The following is an 11,459-nucleotide window of genomic DNA, read 5'->3' on the forward strand; positions in this document are numbered from 1 at the left end:
AGGGAAAGCAATCATCAATGGCAACACAAATTCTCAATAAATAATATTATAATGTTATTCCAATCACAGAGCATGTACTACATACTGGGCCATTTATAAATGGCATCTCATTTACTCCTCCATGCAACTCTTCAAACGCACCATTATTTCTGTTTTAATGATGGAAAAAACTAAGCAAGTGACTTGTCCAAGATGCCATCAAATGTGATGTCAGGTTTCAAAGCCAGGTTTGTGTAATAAGCAAGCCTGTGTTCTTAGCCATTGCTCTATATCACACCACCTCCCCTGACAGTCCTGCATCCAGGGTTTCATAAACACTGAAGTGCAAGCCGTTGCTAGAGGATAATGAAATGACCAGGGTGAGTCACCAAGGGCAGGCAGCAGGCCTGTGGTGATTGCATTTATTATCAGTAAGTTGGGTTGGGAATTACAAAACAACATTAGCATCAATTGCAAAAAAACCAAAGTTTTTTGTAATAGATGAGCTGTGCAAAAAGCCAACATACATCGTCATTCTCAGATGCTGAGTGTGGCGTCTTGACCTGCATTCCCACCCATTTGCCCTGGCGCCTTCTCCCCTGTAAGGGTGGTTCTCTAGAAGCAGTCTAGAGAATTCAGTTTAAAAAGCTTGTCCCAGGCCTGACTCATTGTGTGGCCTCTCACTGGTGAGTCACCACTGTGTGACTCAGTTTTCATGTCTTACACAAGGCTTGGAATTTGACTGTTCAGATCCCAGGAACAGATGTCTATGGAGGTGGCATAAAGTTAGTGATGTGCTGGGCTCAAAAGTTTAGCTGGTGAGGACCATACACTAGATCTTGGGAATAATGGGTCCTCAAGCGGTCCCCTGCCTCTTTTTTCAAGCAGGACATAGCTCAGTTGAGCCTCCTGGAAGATGCCATTCCCAGAACAGGCTGTTACGACATAACGAGATCTTGGAATGAGATTTCTCTTGCCACTCAGGTCACCTGAGATCCCAATATGATAAACATCAAGATTCAAAAATGAACTTTCTGACCTGGAGCAGGAGGAGTCATCATGCTCATGGACTTCCACCACAACAAGGACCAGAAAGGTGGGGCACAAGAACCCCAAGAGCCAGGACATCTACCTAAGGCTGCTGGTCAAGTTGTACAGGTTTCTTGTTATACGTACCAACCCCACCATCAACCAAGTGATGCTGAAGAGGCTGTTCATGACTTGCACCAAGCAGCTGCCTGGATGATCTGGAAGATGAAGCTGCCTGGCCGGGAGGGCAAAACTGCTGTGGTTGTAGGGTCTATACCTGATGACGTGTATGCAGGAGGTGCCCAACTGAAGGTGTGTGCACTTCATGTGAGCAGCTGTACCGGGGCAAGATCCTCACCTTCAGCCAGCTGGCCCTGGACTCCCACAGGGCTGTGGCACCATCCTACTCTCTGGCCCTCCAAAGGGCCAAGCGGTGAAAGGCACTTCAGCAAGGCCCCAGGAACCCCTCACAGACACACCAAACCCTACCTATGCTCCAAAAGCCAGAGGTTTGAGTGCAGAGAGGCTAACGTGCCAGCCGCAGCTGCAAGAACTAACCCCACATCCTACTTTGTCATTAAAAAGATTTTGGATGCTTAAAAAATATATAAGATTTAAAAATGAGTATGACAGCACACCCCAAGATGTAGGTTTTCAAGGGAAAAGGTTCATGTGCCTTTGGTCTTGGCCTTCATCCAGACCAAGAATAGGGAAAAAGGTCAGAGAGAGAACATCAGGGAGAGGACGGAGAAGGGGTTCCCTTGGAGAGAGCTGCTACTTCTCTCTGCCTTCAGGGGAGGCTAGAGGTGCTGCAGGAGAACATTGAAAGATGGTCCCCATAGGAGGGAGACACAGAGACCTGGTGTCCTAGCCATGCCTGAGAGAGTGATGTGCTATCTAGGTGCTGGAACCAGGAGAGAGTGCTGGGTGGATTTGGATTGTGCTCCCAGAGTTTTTAAGGAAGGGATGCAATTGTTTCCTGTGCACAACATGTGAGCCATACCAGAAAGAGGACCATCATGTGGTTGGGTCATCAAAGACTTTGTCTAAAAGTGCCTGCAGGAGGAGTGAAGGGATTTTGGCAGGAAGACAAGATGTGCTGCCTCCTCCCCCCATGCCTCAAGTCACAGCAGAAATGGAGTCATGTCTATGAGTGTCAAGGGAACTGCAGGTCCCAGCAGGGGACTTTGGAAAATCCCAGGATTTGACCCCATGAGAAGTGTCTTGCCTTGGTCCACCAAAGGGTGCTTTCTTTGGCCAAAGGCCAGGCTCAGGCCAAAGCTGTCCTATCCTCTTACTCCTCCTTCCAGCCATGGCTTTGACCTGAAACAGCAAGGAGAGAGAGAGAGAGAGAGAGAGAGAGAGAGAGAGAGAGAGAGAGAGAGAGAGAAATCAGGATAGGAGAAGTCAACAATAACGTCGAATTTCTATTATGCCATGAGTCATACTTACTCAACATGCTAGTTACATAAATCAGAAAAGGTGTTGCCTGTTTTTCATTTGTTTATTTTCAAACATCTTTACTAATAAAAATCTTTACTTTTCTCTTGGAGCCTGACCATATACCGACTTTTCCATTCCTTCTTTCTGCATCTCAACATTTTGTGTCAGCCTCTATGATAGTATGCCACCTGGTATTACAACTGATTGCTTACCAGTATTCCTCACATTAAGAGATGATTTCCTTACGGGCAGGAACTGTATCTTATTCATGGTAATATTCTCTGAAATCAGCACAGCGATGGCATGTGGTTGGTATGCAGTCAATTCTTGTTAAATGAATGTATGCATGATGATAAAAAGAACTTGGCAAAAGGAAGACATTTTCAGGGTGGGGCAAAAGTAGGTTTACGGCTGTGAGTACATGAAACACAGAATTTATTCTTGTATTATTATTTATTAACTATTGCATTATTTTCCATATGAACAACTGTAAACCTACTTTTTGTCCCATCCTGCATTTATAACTTTTTGGATCTCAAAATTTCACCAGCTGGGCTGTGCCCATAGATTCTACTTGTAGCTCCAATCATGCTCCCTGAAGACCTGAGTAGCTACTTGCCCACTTGGGTTTGTTCAGGGGAATCCCAGTTATACCCACGAGACAGCACATCCCTAAGAAGGGAAGGAGACATGGAAGAGAACAAGCTCTCATCAGGCTAAATAAAAAATGGGAGCTGAGCCACGCCTGCCCAATTTCAACAGAACCCTCTGTTGTACAGGGAACAGTGGAGAAATTGTTCATCCACATCTCATTCTTTGTGGAAATGTTCTGACTGCAAATTTAGTGTCAGCTTTGATTTCCTGCCCTGGGAGGAGACTTGGTCAAAAGGCACAAAGTGGGCCTGTGCAGAGGCAGAGGGATTGTGGGGTTGGATAAGAGGAGACCCTCACACTTCATCTTTGTTCCGTCGTGGAACTTCTAGCACAGGGGTGGTGAGCCCAAGCCAGCCCAGCCTTAGCCTGGGGCTCTGCTGAGAACCCCATCCCTACTTGGAACCACAACAAGATCACAGGCGGAAGGACGAAGGTCAGACCAGGCCTGAGGTCAGTGCCCCAGTCCTTTGCTTGCTTCTTGGAAAGGAACAAGCACAGAGAGGCCCTGAAGTGATGGGAGTCTGAGGGGCTGAGGGCAGGCAAACGAGAGGTAGAGTTCACCCAACTGTTCCAGGTCCCCTTACCAGCGGACACCAACTAAAATAACCTGGAAAAGGCACTTGCAGAGCAAAAGCAAAACCAGTGGCTGTCTCAAAGCTAATTTTAAGAATGTTTTTTTCTCTTGAAATTTCATCACCATGACTCATCGCTCTGCATGCCAAGATTCTGAAACTCTGAGTCAGACTGGGCCCTGGGAGTTGAAGCTCAATGGGGAGTTTTACCTAAATAAAGCCTGCAAGCCCAGCCTACTGTGATAGATGAGTTAGAAATTTGCTAGTTCAGCAGTGCGCATGCCCTTGTACCTCTGCCGTTCACAGAGTTGCCCACAAGTTCCTGGTGTGATGTTTTATCTTAAATGTGAGATCCCCCTTCCTTTTTCTTGAAACTTCAGTTAGTATATTTCCATCTCTTCCCTCCTATTTTCCACAATCTGGTCATCACTGCTATAGGTGCTTCTTGTTGATACTTGCAGCTGCAATAGGTGTGATGATAAACCACAAATTTCAGAAAGAATCCATGGTCCCCTTCTCTAAATGCCAACCAAAGGGAATGACATTTACATCTGGAGCTTAGAAAGTCAGAAATGGAAAGAGCCTCAGCTCACATCATCCGCCCTCCCTGTCATTATATAGATAAGAGATCCAAGACTCAGAAATGTCAACCAACTTGCCCAAGATGGCACAAGCAGAAAGAAAAGTTAGACAAAAGCCAGGATCTTTTGTTCATGTCTTAGTCTCTTAACTATACTGCCTCCTTTTTTTTTTTTTTAACTGTATGTCCAGATTAATCCCTAGACTTGAAAAACCCACATCTGAGTATTGGGGGTAGAGAAGATCTATAGGAATGAGAGAAGAGACAATGTTCAGGGCTGACTTCCTGTTCCTTGGTATCCCATGAGCTCCAGAACAGTGACCTGAAGAGCTAACTGCCACAACCATGGTGGCAGGAGGCCTGGAGTAGGCCCTGGAGGAAAAGGTGGCTGGTAGGAAATGGACCGAAGGCAGGGACCCAATCTATTTTTGTTTGTTTGTTTGTTTCATTAATCTTCACCTGAGGGTACTTTTTCCATTGATTTTTAAAGAGAGTAGAACAGAAGGCGGGAGCGGGAGAGAGAAAGAGAGAAAGAGGGAGAGAGAAACATCAATGTGAAAGAGATACATTGATTGATTGCCTCCCTCATGCACCCCAGTTGGGGCCTGAGATTGAACCTGCAACCTAAGTACGTGCCCTTGACTGGGAATCAAACCCTAGACACTTCAATGAGTGGACCAATGCTCTAACCACTGAGTAACGCCAGCCAGGACAGGACCCAATCTTGACTCAAGGATGGTGGTAGTGGGAGGTTAACCAAAGCAACAGAGTCAAGGAACTTTGGCTGCTCAGCTGTCCTTGAACACATGATGTTGCCATCCATGTTGAGATGAGGGGGAGGGGCATGTAGTCAGATGTAGTAAGACTGGCTTTGGCATCAGGCTATTAAAGTCAGAACTTTTTTGGCTGCAATGGGCCCATTCACTCAAGCTCAGAAGGAAAGGATTGCTGTGGGATTCAAAGACCTCACAGGTGCCCAAGGATAGGTGGGCCATATGTAGCCAGGACTCCTTGGGCCTAAAATCAGGACTCTGTCAGGACCCAAAGGGGCTAGCTCTGAGATAGTATAGGGGTAACACTTACTCCATCTTGGCTGAAAGAACTCCATCTTAAAGGCCAGACTCCTTGCTTTCAATAAAATTTCATAATTGAAATTAATCTAGTCACATCCTTAAAAGAAAGAATGTATGATGCTAACATCCTTTCTTAACACCATGTTCTGCAAAATAGTTGTTTTGTCAATTAAATGGTAACTAGAATATTTGTGCAAGCATTTGAGGGGTCCGCTGACCATGAAAAACATCTGTGACTAGGAAAACACCAGATGGCGATCACAAGAAAACTGACCTCATCCCCATTCCCAAGCCCTGCACCCTCCCCAAGGCCACTACATAAGCCATCCACAGAGCCCTTCAGGAGCTCAACTTCTCTTTTCTGGTCGACTCCCCAGTGTATAAGCTCTTTCAATAAGCTCTATTGACTTGATCTTATACTGAGTTCAGGGCTCATTTCTATGACATTAAGACTCAAGAACCTGGCATTCATCCTGCTGGTGTGACTCAATGGTTGAGTGTCGACCTATGAACTAGGAGGTCACATTTCAATTCCAGATCAGGCCACATGCTGGATTGCAGGCTGGATCCCCAGTAGGGAGCATGCAGGGGGCAGCTGATCAATGATTCTCTCTCAGCATTGATGTTTCTATCTCTCCCTCTCCCTTCTTCTCTGAAATAAATTTTAAAAAAAAAGAACATGACATTCAAGATTCAAGATCCAGCAACAACTCCAGGCTCCATTCTCTTTGGTTTTGTGTTCCTACTCCTGATCCCCCTGATCTCTTTCTCACTCTCTGTCTCTTGATGTTTCTCTCTGATTTTATACTCACTCTCTGACATCCCTGCTTCCCTCTGGATATTTGCTGTCTTCCCCTTTCTGCTGCTCACAGTCCTCACTGTAGTTTGCACGTGGTCCAAAATGGCTGCCCCTGTATTGAGTCCTTCTTAACCTTTAGCTCACCTTTCAGAGGGAACTGGCTGTGGTTTTTCCAGCTTCTAAAATCATAAGAGACAAGTCAAATGGGCCCAGGTCACATTTTTGAGCTTGGTCACATAACATAGGCTGCTGGCCATCCCAAGGATTAGCTGTCTTTGTATCAGATGTCCAGGCCTTATCCAATTGCTGTGGCCACAGGGCAGGGTCTCCAGGCCACAGACCATCAGCAGGGAGTGGGAGCAGTATAGACTATGGAGGTTTGTCAACACCCAGAATATCAAGCTACATATTCCAGCTTTGCTGCTTATAGAACTTGTGACTGTGGGCAAGACTCCTTACGTCTTAGGACCTTAGTTTCCTTATCTGTAAAATGAGGGAAATAATACCTACTTGACAAGGTTGTTGAGAAGCCAAGATAAATATAAAATCTAATCAACCCATGCCTTGCACATGGCACATTGTTGCTGTTATCGACCAGTGTTGCTAGCATTTAAGAGAACTGAGTCTTGGGCATACACAGCACATTGTGGCCTGCTGCCTTTTGAACTTCTCCCTCTTTCGTCTTTCTCCATTTGGAATCTTTTTTCTTTCCCTTTTTGATGTTTCTTAATTTTCCCCTTGTCAGTAACCCAGCGCTTGAAGATTTCACAACAGGATGCCCTGGAGCCAACGTTTTCCATTTGGATCTGCCTTACATGCTCTGCCTTGTTGTCCATAATGTTAAAGGGGTGTAGGGTATCGTTTACTGTATGGAATAATGCTGTGATCTGTTTTTCTGAAAATTGTTCCAACGAAGGAAGGAAGTTGTCTGGGGTGACACTGTTGGCTTTGAAAACGTAAATATGAAGCTCTGTGTTGCTCTTTGGCAACATTCCCAAAATCCGCCCCCGCCCCCCCCCCCCCCCACCACCCCACCCTCCAAAAAGCTCAGGCCAAGTGAGAGCCAGCTACAGAATCCAGGGATATATTTAATAGGAAGCAAAATTTACTCTAGATGCCAGAAATTGTTATAAACAAATATGGAGCCAAGCATACACAGCCTTCTCTCTCTCCCTATCAGTCCCCTGTCTGTACACATTGCCAAGTCATTGCCTGGAAAGCTGAATGGGTGAGCTGTGTCCATGAGAATGTCAGGGTGTGACTGGTCTGGGGGAGGAGGTGGGTTACTGAGGTGGGTTACTTGGAAAATGAGGAACAGAGCTACAAATGGAGGGAAGGGTCAATAGGGCATGGTGAAGGCAGGCCCATTCTAGGGTAGAGCAGGGAGATGGGATGCAAAAACAGAGGGAGAATCTGTGATAAAAATCTAGGTCATTTCAAAAATTGCAATAAAAACTGCCAGGCCTGGGCTGACTTCATAGGCGCGTGAGCTGTGCACTGGCACAGGGTCCCACACTCAGAAGGGCTTCCTGGTTGGTTGAATGCTCTACTAATTAATAATGAATGAAAATTCTTCAGCATTTTTTAACAAGAGACAGACAGACTCTACATTTTAATTTCGCATTGGGACTTGAAAATTATGTTTCTGGTCCTGGCCAGGGAGAATTGACCCAAAGACTCACTTTTAGAAACGCAAGCTGGCAGGAAAGAGCCAGGAAGAATGGAGTGACTCTGGGGCAGGGACGGGGCAGCCATCAGGTGATTTTAGAGCCTCATAGAGCCAGGCAGAGGTCAGTGACCCAGCTTGAACAGGTGAGGTCTGTGGCAGCAATTGATACCCCAGAAGCATGTCTGGGGGTGACATGGCACACAGAGCACTGGCGTTAGTTGGGCTAGCTGCCCTGGTGTCAGGTGGCCATCCTTACCCAATCAGCTGTGGCCACAGCAACAGGGTCTGGTAGACACAGCCAAGGAACAGGGAGGAAGAGCAGCACAGGCAGTGCAGGCAATGGAGGGTCCCCACAGACAGACCTAGATATAGATGTCAGGTTTGCCACTGATGGCTCTTACAACTTTGGGCAAAAGCTCCTTACTTCACTGAACCTTAGTTTCTTAGTTTCTGTAAAAGGAGGGAAACAATAGCTGTTCACAAGATTGATAATAAGATTAAAGGAGATACAGTATATAAAGTTCCTACTACTTTGCCCCACACATGTATATAATTAACCATTACTATTCTAGCCTACTATTGTTTTCAGGGAGCTGGAATTAAGAAAAGTAGATTCTAAGCTCATTGGCTGTGACTTTGGGCAAACCACTTTACATGTCTGAATCTCAGATTCCTTATAACGGAAATAAAAATCCTCATGCCTAAGACAGTGCCTGGCACATAGTAGGTATCACTAATATATATTAAGTGAATGAATGAAGCTATGTATCCTGCCATACTGTGAAAAGGGATATGAGAACTATGTGCCTGGCTGCAAAGGGCTTTGCAGCTATATTATCTATTTGTTGACTTCAGAGGATCAGATGTATTACTTTGGGGGGACAAGAATCAAACATGTTTGAGATCACCCCCTCTGAAAATAACTTTCTGTGTGCTTGCCTGCTTGGGTATTTGGGTCAATCTTTTATTACTGGCATCAGCACAGAGCTAAGGAGACCAAATGTAACCAAACTTGGCTGGAAGCCTTTATTAGTACATTGCTCTCCTCTTCCTCCCACCCCCAAGCTTTTCTTTTCAGAATAAAAGGAAATGCTATTATCACAGGGGTGACCACAAATCAAAAAGTGTAATTAAAGACAAGACATTCAATCTGCATGTACGTACATCAAATGGATTCAGAGGTTGTCATTCCTTTTCATTACAGCTCATGAAGCATGAAGAGTATTTAGAGAGGAAAAAAGTCTCATTCATTTGCCTCAGAGATGCCAAGAGGGGGAACGACTTATGTACAAATGGTATATATAATGCACATATTTTTCTTGCTCTGAGTTTACATATCCCATATGGGATAAAAGGCAACCCAGTGTCACCACCCTGCCAAGCGCCTCGGATGATAAGAATTCTGGGTTTCAAGGACTGCACATTGAACACTGAGAGGCCAAAGGCCAGCCTCCCCCAACTGGAGTGAACTTGAGATTGAAAGGATTCTTAAAGCATTACATACTTTCTGCCTTGAATAATGGAAGTGTTATATGCTTAACAATTGCTACTGAGGGCAACCTGGCTAAATCCCCACCAAAACTCTGTGCTTCTCCTTCCAGTGTGTAGGACTCAGGCTTCTCAGCCAGGGCCTAAGTTTCCCAGGCGTCTGGCATTAAGTGTGACTGTGTAGGTATCTCCTGAGAACAGGGTGCATGTGGAAGTAATGTGTGTACATCTTCTTTGTAGGAATGGAATGTAAGTCCTTGGCCCATTACTATGTGGATAGTTTGTCTTTTTCTTGTTGAGTTGTAATCTTTACATATTCTGGTTAGTAGTCCCTTATCAGATACATGATTTGCAAATATTTTTCTCCCATTCTGTGGGTTGTCCTCTCACTTTTTAATAGTATCACGTGAAGCAGTAAGCATTTAATTGACAAAGTCCAAGTTTTCTATTTTTTTCTTTGGTTGCTTATACTTTTGGTGTAAGAACGAGAAAAGGTTAATTCAAGGTCAAAAGGATTTACGCCTATATTTTCTTCTAAAACGTTCATACATTTTAAACTTTAAATCACTGAATTCAATATGTATATGATATGAGCCCAAGTTCATTTGCTTGTGGATATCCAATTGTGCCAGCACCATTTGTTGAGAAGACTATTCTTTCCTTATTGAATAATTTGGCACTTTTGTCAAAATCAGTTGATCAAGGTTTATTTCTGGACTCTTAATTCTATTCTCCTGGTCTATATGTCTACCTTATGCCAGTATCTTGTTGTCTTGATTGCTGTGGTTTTATAGTATGTTCTGAAATGAGGAAGTATGAGTTCTTCAACTTTGTTTTTTTCAAGATTGCTTTGCCTCTTCTGAATCCTTGCAGTTCCATTTGAATATTAGGATCAGCTGTCAATTTCTATTTTAAAAAAAGGCAGCTAGAATTTCATTAGGATTTTCTTTTAATAGTGAGAGTTAGTAAGATCACATATATTATTGATACCATTATAGTAACCTGGTTATTATTAACAGAAACGGTAAAGGGAAGACTAGATAACATTGGCATGCCATTTATCTACTTTGCCAGGAAACTGCAGTTAACATTCTCCAAGTCTGTTTCCTGCAGATCGCTTGGGGAAGAGACTGGGCAATAGATGCATGCCCAGCAAGATCTGAGTGATATGGGGAAATGGTCACCTGTCAGTCACACCTGGGAGGGAGTCAGTGGCCAGAATAGGAGTGACCACTGCCAGGGAGTGAAATCTGAGATACTTAACTCCTGAACAAAGGAGCCCTGTCTCTCTTGACTCTTGCTGCTTGCCTGTTCTCCCGTTGCAGGGGGCACACTCCCCTGCATTTGCCCACATGGCTCACAGCCATGTGGGACCCACACAATGGACTGATGGGCTAAATCTAGCCTAATGCTACATTGGACCCAACTCCATCATGGAATGAAAACTCTGGGCACTGGCCCTACTTTTAGCTCTACTTAAGGCCCAGCTGCCCCTTTTTCAGGACTGGGTTAAAGGGCATGGGACTTTACAACCGGAGGAATATAACTCCACAAAAATAGAGCCTTTTACCACATCTCATACTCCCATGGGGGCCTCCAGAAGTGCTCATTCCAGTGGCAGCCCCAGACTCCCATTCCCACTAGCAACAGAGGAATCCCACTTGTACAATCATCCAATAGCATTATCACTACAAATATGTTATAATTTATTTTTTAAAATATATTTTTATTGATTTTAGAGGGACAGGAAGGGAGAGGGAGAGAGAGAAAAAGAAACACCGACCAGCTGCCTCTGCCCACACCCCAACCAACTGGCAACAAAACCCGCAACTAGGACATGCCCTGACTGGGAGTTGAACTGGTGACCTCTAGGTGCTTGGGATGATGCTCAACCACCTGAGCCACACCGGCCAGAATTTATATACAATTTACATAAATTCTATATAAAAATAGAATTTATTTTTTATATTTGTGTATTCTATTTAAATTGTTTTTTTCAGTTCCCCTTTTCTGTTTTTAATTACTTTTTTTTTAAAAGTTTTCTTTGTTTCTTGCTTTTTCTCCCAGTGTTTAGATTTCCAGTTCCATGAAAGTTAGAATGACACACTCCTTTTGTAGTATATCAGTCTCTGAATATAAGGCCAGTTGAGGAAGTAGGATTTCTAGCAAATAA

The 11,459-nt window shown here is 44.3% G+C and overlaps 1 pseudogene; it reads left to right on the top strand.

Moving 5' to 3' along the window:
- Positions 1–1,038: 1,038 nt before the first annotated feature.
- On the top strand, positions 1,039–1,565 carry LOC118662734 (annotated as a pseudogene).
- The last annotated feature ends 9,894 nt before the right edge of the window (positions 1,566–11,459 follow it).

The sequence above is a fragment of the Myotis myotis genome, unplaced genomic scaffold, assembly GCF_014108235.1.
Source record: "Myotis myotis isolate mMyoMyo1 unplaced genomic scaffold, mMyoMyo1.p scaffold_m19_p_10, whole genome shotgun sequence".
Lineage (NCBI taxonomy): Eukaryota > Metazoa > Chordata > Mammalia > Chiroptera > Vespertilionidae > Myotis > Myotis myotis.